The sequence below is a fragment of the Sparus aurata genome, chromosome 14, assembly GCF_900880675.1.
Source record: "Sparus aurata chromosome 14, fSpaAur1.1, whole genome shotgun sequence".
Taxonomy (NCBI): domain Eukaryota; kingdom Metazoa; phylum Chordata; class Actinopteri; order Spariformes; family Sparidae; genus Sparus; species Sparus aurata.
Genome location: NC_044200.1, coordinates 13,215,488 through 13,228,126, shown reverse-complemented (window position 1 = coordinate 13,228,126; position 12,639 = coordinate 13,215,488). Strand labels below are relative to the sequence as shown.

Here is a 12,639-nt window from a genome sequence, read left to right as displayed (position 1 = left end):
TAATGGGGAGTCAGAGGGCTCTGGTCTATTGCTCTTATTGGTATTCTGGCTCTCTGCCCGGCAGACAGAGGGAGAGTCTCTGATTGTGTGGCACAGAGGGAGGAGAAGAGAAACCAGAGATGAGCAGTTTTAGGTTGGGTGGACGGAGAGAGGGGCGAAGGAAAGGGAGAGAAGAAGAGAGGCAGGGGGACGATTTGAAAATTGAGAACAAAAGGCAGAGAGAAAGGTGAGGGCAGCAACAGAAAGAAGCAAAAAAAAAAAAATTCTCACTCAGCAGTGAACCCCGAAGGAGAGTCGGCTCGGAATAAAGTGGAGATGAGACGGGGCAAAAGCAGAAAAGTCAAAAAGTGAAAGTCAAAAACATTTGATCCTGAAACCACCTCATTCGTTATCACACCTCTGATATTTCACTGTTTTCTTACTCCTCGAGCATGCGCACAGCTAGTTCTGTTGCTAATGAAGAAGATAAACAACACAGGAAGTGGGGAATTTTGTAAAGCATCATTACTCACACAAATTCAATTAATCCAGTTTAATTTATTCATTTTTTCCCCCAAACAACGTGTTTATTGATTGTCACAACATCAACAACTCATTACACACACGCACAGGTCTGAAATAACACCGGTTCAAGTTTCGCTCTAGCATCTTTGTTAAGCTCGAATTCAGCATTGTACCGTATTACCTAATTAGACACATATGTGACACAAAAAAAGGAATTTATCATTAAATAAGTAGTTTGGCCATTGGATTTTTTTTCCATACAAAATACAGAACATCTCAACAAAATCTCAAGTATTGCAACCTAAGATTTAGCACAGACACCACACACACAAGCGCAAACACAGTTGCAGTCATTGCAGGCAGCTGTATCACTCCAGGTGCTTCATATGGGCGAAGTCTGTCCTTTTCTAGATAACAAATAAAAAGGACCCTGGATGTTTGGCAAGGTAGACTGTTTACTCCTCATAGATGATGTCATTTTTGGAGGTTGCAAAGATGCAGATAATGATCAATAATGTGGATATCCATTTACCCGCTCTCTGTGCACCAAACTTTTTCCACAATAGAGCAACAACTCCGTCATCTATAAAGTTCTTTCTCTTGAAAGTAATAATTAGCTAGATTTATGTATACAAAGCTTTGATTGTAGATGAATTTGGATGGACAGCATGTCCTGGATACATTGGAAATGTGCGCCTGTTTCCTTTTTGGCACTTGATAAATGGATCAGATATTACAATACTGTATTCACTGAGAGAGCTTTACAGTATATACATTTGAGCCAGCCAATTACACGACAGTATATTAAATTCATCTTTTGAAAAGAGATAAAAATCAACATTCGAACAAATGTTAACGTACCTGAGTTAGCTTCAAAGCTGGTTGTTGTTGTTTTTTTTTATTTTTATCAGCTCTCATTTTGCCATGGCATCCTAGAATGATAATAAAAATACAGTCGGCAGTATTGCAAAAAGTACCCAAAATCATACTTAAAAGATTTCATGTTGAATTATTATAATATTCAGCAATTTTTTAGTTTTTTGAATTTTTTTTTCTTCGTCTGATTATTTTTAAATCTGATATTAAATAATTAATTAAAATGCAATATATAAGTAGTAACTAAAGTCATGAAATAAATGTAGTGAGTAAAAAGTAAAACCATTGCCACCAAGTTATAGTGGAGTGGATTTATAAAGTAACAGGAAGCAGATATGATCAAGTAAAATACATGAGAACTGAATTTAGGTACAGCACTTAAGTAGATTTACTTTACAGTTACAGTCCATAACTGACAGGAACTGTCCATGCTCTTATCCTGCAGTGTTTGCAAATTAAATAAATATGACATCTCTTTCAAATGTGCTTCAAATTAGATCTTTTTTCACACACACAGACCCTTCTCATTGTCATGCCTCCCCTCGGGCATATTTGTCTAGTATTTACAGGTCTATTATGGAGTCATTATGTTCAGGCAGTGCAGAGGGCAGCTGCTGTATAATCCTGACAGGAGGGGACCTACCTCCCTGAGCTGTGCTGTCATTCATATCAGACCCGTATATGCCCCCTGATGGCTTGGTAGAAATAGCCCCACATGCCTGTGTGGGGCTATTTCTACCAAGCCAGCATAGCCAGCATAAAAACACACACACACACTTAGAGACACGCTTACACACACACAGTCTGTCAGTGTGCATCGAAGCACATTAACACATGAAGCACATACTTCATGAGGGCGCATCTTCATCCGAATGAAGGGAGTAGAAGCTAAGAACTGCCAGCAGGGGTCAAAGGTGACGGAATATGAGCATGATCTCTTTTATTACGCTTCCTTACTCTCACGCGTTAATTTCTCTCCTCCATCTGTCCCTGTCTTCCGACTCACTATCCACCGATGAACCCGGAGATAGAGACGCAGAGAGAGAGATTAAACACAGAGAGCGGGCAGGAGGGTGTACAAAGTGTAAGTGATCACTCCGCCGAGTGCGAGACTCGGAGAGAGAGGGAGGGAGAGAGAGAGAGAGAGAGAGAGAGAGAGAGGAGAGAGAGAGAGAGAGAGAGAGAGAGAGAGAGAGAGAGAGAGAGAGAGAGAGAGAGAGAGAGAGAGAGAGAGGAGAGAGAGGAGAGAGAGAGAGAGAGAGAGAGAGAGAGAGAGAGAGAGAGAGAGAGAGAGAGAGAGAGAGAGAGAGAGAGAGAGAGAGAGAGAGAGAGAGAGAGAGAGAGAGAGAGAGAGAGAGAGAGAGAGAGAGGCGCAGTAGGTAGAGGAATTCGTATTCACAGAGGATTACCTGGTATCAGTGTCACATCCCCTGTAGCAAATCGTGCAACACAGATCCAAACCTGACAGCTACAAAGAAGGAAATATTGCTTTCACTGTTATAATCCCCTCTGTAATATAGAACAGGAGGAGAGTACCAGGGTGTTTCACCTGCCCTGATTCAATTTTTTTTACTTCAAGACGGACAGGTGGATACAGAACAACGGGCAGATAGCACTGACGGTATTTCTGTATTTTACACTGACAGTCATTGTACCACTGATGTCTCGAGGCCAGAGGCTTATGAGGCCGACCTGCAAACACAACTGAAACTGATAAAAACTGACAAGCGAAAAGACAAAAAAGAAATCTTGTTCCAGAAGTGATTTTCTGTGTTCCTGAAACAGCTTAAACTCCAGGTTTCCTGTTCAGAACACTGATAAGGTCACAATTACACCAACATTGACAGAATACATTACCATCTATTCACTGATGCACATGTTTGAATTACTCGATATAAACAAAGTAAAAACATTTGCACATTGCTTCTTTTTCAGCACTATTAACCTCACAATGTTTTTGCAGTCTTTAGTTGTGGGCGTGCTTGGGAACCAGACGAGCTCCAGAAGCTCTGGCAGATGAATCTGGCCCCCCTCCCAATCAGACATATTTCCATCCGACTGGGCCTGTGGCGGTCCAACAGCAACTGTTTATGTAATATAGGGGAAATAAGCGAACCCAGCAGCTGAATCATGTTTGTATGTTTGGTTTTTGTTTTCCAACTTTTGATGAGGCATGCAAAAGCTTCCTATGCTAGCGGTATGAACACTCTGCCAGTGCCCTGACCTCCCAGTCTGGACTGCTAGCTGCCTGGCTAACTATGCTTACTAGCTAACAGCAGTTACAGTCACCAGCAGTTAGCGGCTACCCTAGCGATATGCTGCTCCCTATTTGTTTTTTCGAGGCGTTTTAAATCAGCTAGATCCAGATTATTGTTTGGCTCAGCATCAGATTGTACTCATTCATAGATACCCGCCACCTTTGCAGTATTCGCCTGATTTTTTGACAAGATCAATGCAGTCTCGCAATGTTAAACAAGGTGAGAAAGAAAGTCCTGGAAAGGGGTTAAAGGGGTTTATTCTGGGCCGAGACCCACCCTCCATCCAAGTTTAGTGGAAATCCGTTCACTAAATTTTGTGTTATCCTGGTGACAAACCAACCAACCAACAAACGTACTTGGGTGAAATCATATCCTCCCTGGCAGATGTTATAACATAATTTGAACTCTACCCACCCAGCAAATTTGGAGACTTTTAATTGCTTGGGGGGAAAATTTGCAAAAGCAAATAGTCTCAAGTATGTAATTAAGTTTCTTTCCATTTCAACACTCTTTGGAGACATTCATATAAAGACATTTATATATTGGGACTTGCACAGTCATGAGATATAGATATATAGATATATAGATATATAGATATAGATAGAGATAGAGATAACATTTTCTGCAAAACAGCAATTGCCTAATCTCCGGTTGTGTGTGGAAGTACACTAGACACAGTCGGCAGATTTCACTGTAGCTTCCTGGCCTGAGGGGAAGTACTCTTAAAGGGCAGCCGGAGTGATCTGCATCACATTTCAGACCCAGACACCGAGAGACACACTCTCACACATGCATAATATATGCTGGAGCACACACAACATTGTGCAACAGTGCTTATGCCTAGTCAGTATAATGCCTGAAATGCCCTCGTCCACCCACGCACAGCCAATCGTGTAGCTGTTATCGCAGCGAGAGGGAACATTCTCCGGCGCATTTGCTCACACATAAACACACACATGTGCCTCTCATCTCTCGCTAGAAGAGCCTGAGGTGATCTACGATTAAAGAGAAACTCCACATTAAATTAGTTATCAAAGGTAAAGCTCTGAAAGTTACGAGTACAGTACGTTGCAAATTTAATGCGCTTAACCTGGTTGTACTGCAGTGAGTCTCACAAATACACAAACCTGCGCAGTGTTCAAAGGAACTGCTTATTCAGGGGAAAGAAGATCCAATGCAAATCGTTCACTGTGGGGTCTGTACATCATCCAGAGTAACTTGGAAATTATTTATGAAAATAGATGCAAAGCTGTTCAAATGTTATATTTCTAATTTGCACCATAAAAAAAATTATTTTACTTCCATTGAATCATGGTATAGGTGTAAATATTAGAGAAAGCCATTTACTGATACCACAGGAGAAATGTAGGAAAAATACATTCTTGCATCTGTACTCGCTCAGCCCCCTGAAAAAAATGTGTTTCCACCAGCAAACTAAATACGCAGCAGCTTGTTTGATTTATGGAAGAGCCCATGAGATCATGGCTGGAAGAGCAAGCAATGAGCCAGATGTTTTCTTGATGGAATGAATGTTTTACAGGTGATACAGGGTTGATGTATCGTAATGTGGAGGCCCGCAGCCTCAAATCATCTCGGATTGGAATAATTTGCAGGTTGCTTTGGAGGGATCAACAACACAGACATTGGAACTGTGGGACGAAAAAGGACGTCCAACGAGTTTCGGTGGGTGTGAGATTATCAGCTCCACCTTGCAAGTAAAAACAGACACACGTTGTCTTTCAGTTATTTTTAGTCTTCATGAAGTGCCTTTGAAGTACTTTGAGCACCAAAAACTCCATTATATTGATCTGAAAGCATGTATATATTTTAAAAACTGTGCAAATAAAATCAAATTGATCTGCCTGGCTAAAGATAAAGAGGTAAGCAACCTAATTGCACTAATTATGCTGGCAGTTGGCATATTTTGGCTGAAAATACCTACTTCCGGTTGCCACAAACACGGTTGAGACCTATCACCACGTCTCCTTTAAATCATCTGGTTTTGTCACCCTCTGAAAAGCTGGAGATGTCCAGACTTCCAATCAAACACATCTGTTTTTTTGCTACAAACCCAGCTGGAAGTTGTCCTGAGGTCAGGTCACATTGGTGAGTTCTTCTGATACTTTCAGTACTTTTTGTTGCTGATACCTATGTAAGTGCACAATAATGTAATTTCTGCCCATATGTGAACAATACAAACAAAACATGTATAGAGTCTTTTATAGGGAGTGCTCGTTTTAGCTGTCGGGATGAATCGCTGCAGCTGCTCTACGCTAGCTAAGCCCCAGAGGAGAGAGTAGGGTGCAAAGTTAGACCTATGTGGAGGAATTTACTCCCAGAGTCACATCAGATTCTCCTCTGAGAGCAATTTGCTGAGCTAAGGGATTACATTTTTACTTATGGGGTCTGAAAAGTGGATTTATCTTCACTCCTGTTAATTACCCTGACTGCGGCAGTGCTGCATGGAGATGGCTTCCATTGTCAGGTGTTTATGTACTTTAATGCTGACTGCTGACTGCACAACCATTACAGAGAGGAGGAGAAAAGAGAGAGAACCAGAGTCTTACATTATTATTGGGATAATGTATATAGACAACTCAACAAAATATACATAACAAAGGTTTAGTTATTTGTTTGACATTCGGATGTAAAATACTCACATATTACATCTTTAAATGTACATTTCTAATGCATAGCTTTTGCACTGTGAAGCTGCTGCGTTTAGTTATGTAAATGATCTGAATATTTCTTCCGCCCCTGGGAAAGGGAGAATATACGGCATGATATTTTTCAATTTGGGTGAATCGGTCCTTTAAAATGGATTCTCGATACATTACTGCTTTCTTAAAAATGCAATCGGAAGCCGAAATTACTTCAGATGAGTTGAGAATGCTTCCTGAGCACACCGAGCTGCTGATAATGCATTGAAAACGCATCAGAAATGCATTGGTCTCAGTAGGACGGACCGACCAGATCTCAACACCGCTGAAGCACAGTCTCACGGCCTCTCTCACTCTCTCTCTCTGCCAGGGCCCGGCGATATGTTACCTTTGAAGAGCAATAAATGTGAGCTGTATCACAAATCACACGGATCCCATAGTCTGTGTGTTATTTAGTTATTTATGCCTCGTGGAGAAATGGCTCTCCATTCCTTCCAAGCAGCACTTATTAGTGTCACATGTGGAAGATTTCTCCCCTCGGGTTGTCATGCCAATGTGGAAGCACAGTATGAGTTTTTAAATATATTTGACTGGAAGGGAAACAGAGTGAGTGTGTATGTGTGTGTGTGTGAGAGAGAGAATTTGATCATTTGAGTGCGTTCATGTGAGGTGTGCGTGCATATTTCTGTACCCAGCATCACGGCCTCCATTACAATATGGGTCACGCCTCCGTGATCTACTTAGAGGAGATGAAGTGAGCGTGTCCAGAAGCATACATTGTGTGTGGGTTCGCATGCTGCATGTACCTTTGTGTGGCTGAAGCAAGGTGTGCCTGCGCCATATGTGTTGAAAAGATACCCACAGGGGCTTTTCTGCAACTTCCAGGGAATCTGTGAAAGGCGAGCCAGAGAAATCGAGGGTTAGTGGGAGAGGACGCCCAGACATGAAAGCCTGCCGTATAATGGAGATAATAGGCTGTGGATCGACGAGTGGAGGCCAGTAAATTAATGGGCCCTCCTTGACACAAAGTCCATTTGTTAGTTTTGAAGCGTTGTGACAGTTAATTACTGAGGGTTGGCTTCAGTGGACCACTCCACTTAGGCCGCCTCGGAGAAGAAAAAACATTTCCTGGTGCGGGCGGAGACAGAGAGGACAGCTTTAGATGCTGCGGTTTAAGAAAAGTGTGTCGGTGTGCGTCTGTGTGAGTGCTTCAGGTCGCGCGCATCGCAGGTGTGTCGGAGCAACAGAAATCTCTTCTTTTCCTAAACCACTAATTTGCTTCACCAAATAGGTTTCGGAGGAAATTGCTGCTTTGATTACGTTCGCTGTCAACATTTTTCTCCAATCCAGGATGTGTCACGCCCTGCAGGTTGGGGTGGATAATTAGGGCTTTTCAGAAGAGAGAATGTAATTTGCATCACCAAGTCTTCCTCAAACACTTTGTTAAGGTTAAAGAGAGAATCCTGATTTTGGTTAAATATTTGACTCCCGACTTTTTCACATTTAATCAAGACCACAACTTTCCTTCAGAGTGCTTTGAACAGCCCAAACATAACCATGGAAACACAAATCACGGTCAATTGTAGATTTTGTGAGGAGAATAACTGAAATATATTGACAGTGACCATTTAAAGAGAAGTTCAATATGAACATTTCCTCAAAATCAAAATGTGGGGCAGCATTATATCTCCTTTAAAGGGACAGTCCACACCAGAATCAAAAATGCATATCCTTTCTTTTACCTGAAGCGTTTTTTAATCCACGTAGATCGTTCTTTGTGAGTGGCCAAAGAGTCATCTCTCAAATGTAATGGAAGTACACGGCACTCACGTTCTGGTGCTTGAATAACAAACCAAGCTAATGAGGGTATGAGGTCCAGGCGAAGAGAGCTGGAGAAGCACAGGTGAGGACAGTGAGTGGAAAAACACTGGGAACAGGGCCGGGCTAGCGAAGGGATGCAGCGCAGGTGTGCTTGGAAAGGGTTGGACTAATTAGAGAGATGCAAACAGGTGTGGAGGGATAATTAGGCTGGTGAGGAGGAAACAAAACACCGGAGCAGGGCAACATACCAAACTACATCTGACAAACGTATCGCAGCACAGAAACATGAATAATTGCGGCTCATGACAGCATGGGATGTAAATGTGTTGGCCTCCAGTCGCAGGAAAAGGAAATGGCCGATATGCGACTCAGGCTGGCCAAACAACGTAAAATCACAGACTGTTGTGCCTGCAGAGACCTTTCCCAACTAAAACATCTGGGATCAAACTGGTGCATTTGACGGGCGGACTGTGTTCTGAGCCGAGGACAGGTGGACTCTGTGTTTATAACATGGATGCTTGGTGCTCACTGTCAAAGTTGATGGACAGTGTTTCCCAGATGTCGAACTTTTGGCACGATGAGGACGACCATGTTGTCACCACCACTTTGCTGCTGTTTAAATTCACCCATGCTGTTTGTCATGCAACCCCGTGTTGTTTAATATCAAATAAATGACCTTGGACCTGATTTTGGAGTAAACTGTCCCTGTACTTATTTGCTCATGCTAATTACTTTTCAAAACCTTATTTGTAGGAGACAGAGTTGATCCGCTAAAGTCTGGATTTACTTGCTTCGCTGTCTGATGTACAGTGGCAGTGCTTGTTGCACAAGCAATATCAAAACAGTAAAAGCTTAAAAGTACTTCACTTCCTCATGTTTCCCGGGTTCCAGATGGTTCCACATCCAAAAAGGTCTGCTGTTGTGCCCGTAGACAACTGTTTTCCCAGTTGGAAGAACAGCTGAGCCAATCAAAGCTTTGTAGGCAGGATTAAGAACAAGGACGCTGTATTTCTGTCCCAGAGCAAGAATATATTCAGAAAGTAAATTATATCACATTGCTATACACACTGTGAATTGACATTTTCCTTGACAAACTTTAAGTTAACTGCGCCATCCACCCACTACCACAGTTGAGATTCCGAATAGAAAATGGCTGGCTTGAACACGATATTAGACACGATATTAATGATGCAGTCGAATAATCAGGCCAGACCGACGGAGGTAGCGTGATTCATTGATAACATCTTCACTGCGATTGACTGATGTCAGTAGTGGTGTTTATTCAAAACCTGCATGTATTTTACAAAAGCCTGGTTTCAGCCTTGAGAAAAGTTAGTTGGCTACTGTCACACGAGATGACGCAAACCTGCTTCTCACTGTCACAATATTCACAATAACAACAAGATAATTGTGCTGTCTGTTGCTTTCTTGGCTTTGATGTTGACACCTTGGAACGCCACATAAACACAGACCGTCGAAGGAATGTGAATCAAATTCGCCAAAATATACTCTCATCTTTCCATCTGTGTGCTCAACGCACAGCAAAATACTGATTTTTTTTTTTATTTATAAAACCCCACTTTAAGCGATCAAATAAATGCACCAGGTGCTGTGTCTAGAGAGCATCTCTGTGTGGTCTTGCAGCTCTTCAAAACTGGTATTTGGTATCTGAGACTCCATCCCTTCTTTTTTTTTTAATAATCACAAAGCAGTTATTTGCATTCCAGTTGAGAGAAACTCCCGAAGAATACCAATTAGTGAAGGTTAACTCTACCTCAGCCAGTCTGATGGTTTGACAGTGTTTCTTTATGTGTGTGTTTGCGCTACGACTTCCTGGATTTCGTTTTCTTAAATCTGATAGGAGATATCCTGGCAGAGAGATCAGTTCAACTGGAGATTGGGTGCAAGAAGGGAACATTTGTCTGTTTACAAACACGTTTCATTATTCTTTGATTAAGGCGTTGTTCTAAATATATTTCTTTTCTAAGTTTTTTCTCCGACAGACCAAACTCTGACTGAGCTTTCATCAAGGCCGCACTGACATGGTTACCGAGCCTCTATGCTGAATTTGATTTCAACGCTCCACATCATTTTGTGGGAGTTGGTGTCACATCTTTTAAAATGGCAGACGTCTTATTTCAGTGAATCTCTCCAAATGTCAAGCTAAAGTGAAAGACTGATTTTACCTTTGTCACCGTGATCTTGTCAGACAGATACCGGTGCAGCCTCCCTCTCTGTATTCACTGACAGTAGAGGACTCTCAGTGGAACCAACCTGCTGGTAACGCCTCAAGAAACTTTTTGTGCATTTATCCGTGATGCCTCCACGCAGTTTAAATTGGCATTACTTTACATTTATTTAGCTGACACTTTTCTCTAAAGGGATTTACAAGCGGTGCATTCAACGGAGTAGATTCAACACAAAATAGGGCTGCAATAGATAGATAGATTACACTAGACAGATTTTTTGATCATTGGTAAACAACTTGTCAAAGGATTATAATTATGCTCATTTATTTAGTTTAGTTTAGGGATAATGTTAGCCTAGAGTAGCAAAGCACATGCTTGGGTGTCTTTGCCTAGATCCTGCTGAGGCTGCAACTAATGATTATTTCCATTATCAACTAATTCAACAATTATTTCCATGATTTATCAATTAATTGTTTATGGTCAAAAAATGTTTGCGCTTGGAAACTATTAAAATTATTTTCTATCAATCAAAAGAATTACTTTAGATACCTAAAGCATATTGACAGTTTTGCTCCCTCCCCAATTTGGATAAAGAAATTGTTCTGTTATTGTATTTTAGTTAGTAGTTTTTTTGTGATCAAATTCATTGTTTTATTTGTTAGCAGTAGCCCTTTAAGAGAGACAGGAAGTGGGTCACAGTAAAATAGCTAGTCCGGCCACCTGTTTGCCTACATCTCATGCCTTATGAAACATCGTTGGTACGTAATCTTATCATATGGCCTTTGTTGAATTATAGTGCATTATTTGTTGTTTTAAGAGTTGTTTGTGAATTTGAGGATAATATTATTTCTGTGGATGTTTTGTACGTAAAAGGGCCACCTAGCTAATTTAAAGATTCATTTACAATTCATGCTATGTTTGTAGGACAGTAAAATAGTGAGTGACAACACATTTAAACTAAACAGGTTATTTTATTGATAGATTAAAGCAATAAATAGGCAATTCATATGTAAGCATGAGTGAGTTAAAAAGTTAAAAAGCAAAAGGAGTAATTTGATTTCTGATAAAAGTATGTTACAGTGTATTACCAAGATTTAAATGTGTACTGTATAAGAAGTATATTTTTAAAGCATGTTTCCTTTTTGTCTGTCTTTTCCCAACACTTTTCACTGTGTACACAAGGTTTTCATTTGTTCATTAGCCCTTTTGTTTTTTTAAAGTAGGTGTTTTTCCACGCCTGTTCCGTAGTCCTCATGGTCCCTTTACATTCCCAGTGCTTCATTGGTTTTTACTTAGTTTAGTTTAGATATTTTTGTCAGTTTTTTTCTTATGATCAACACTGTATTGAAGCTTGTTTTCTTTGTTTTCCAATCTGCATGCCTCCGTGTGTCTTGCGTTTTGCCCCCTTTGCTAAACTTATTGTATTCACATTTATACTGCAAACTCTTAATCGGCATACTGTCTGAACTCCGCTACCACACCAGCTGTACCACAGCCCAAGCCTGTGCCAACTCACCTCTGCCAACCACTTGAGCTTGTGAAATAAATTCCTTTAAACCTTTTGCATGTCTTGGTGCCCACTTTTGGGTCCAGCTATAATCAACCACCAATCAAAACAGAGAATAAAAACGATAAAATCATGCATTTTTCTGAAACCAACTGAACTGGCGTCTTCAGCTGCTGAAACATCTGAGATAAATATCACCGAAACATGTACAGTGTCAGTTGAAAAGAAGCACACTCAACAGTAGAAATGTAGTAAGGAGATTATTATGAAGTGAAAATCACTCTATTCCTTTTCTGAACCCTCCGAGAATATTTGTATCATCTTTTAAATATGAAACTGTTGATTGATTGATCAATTAGTCAATGAAGTGGCAAATAACCATTGAGGATTTTTGGCATTTGGTATTTCAGTCTTTTCTCAAGCCATGATCACGGGTTGGTGGTTCCAGCTTATTGACTGACACCTTTGATTTAAGCCTTTGAGTTAATGAAGTCGTAAATGTCTAAATTTCTTGTTTCCCTCTCGTCTTGCTCTCTTCCCCAGGAAAAGAAAGACAGACTAAATATGAAAAGCCTGCAAGAAATATATACAAAAAGTGCCACTATAAACCAAATGGGAACACTTGAGAGAAACAGATTGGTATCCGTGCACACGCTTGGAGGAAATCCAACAAAATTATGTTTATGTTCTATTTATTGTCTGGAAAAACAGACAATTACCTTTGTTTTGCCTGAGGCTACATATGTGTTCGACTGAAAGGGAGTTACACCGGGACAGCCTGGAAGAGAGAGATCAAGAAGGCAATAGAAGATTCCTATCGAGCT

General features: G+C 40.8%; 1 long non-coding RNA gene across 1 annotated transcript; it reads right to left on the bottom strand.

Annotated features, from left to right (window-relative positions):
- Positions 1-558: 558 nt before the first annotated feature.
- Positions 559-8,219, bottom strand: LOC115595525 (uncharacterized). Its single transcript, XR_003986713.1, has 4 exons — positions 8,041-8,219; positions 7,105-7,188; positions 1,366-1,436; positions 559-911 (listed from the first exon to the last, which is right to left on the bottom strand). It is a non-coding gene; the product is annotated as an uncharacterized LOC115595525 (long non-coding RNA).
- Positions 8,220-12,639: the final 4,420 nt, after the last annotated feature.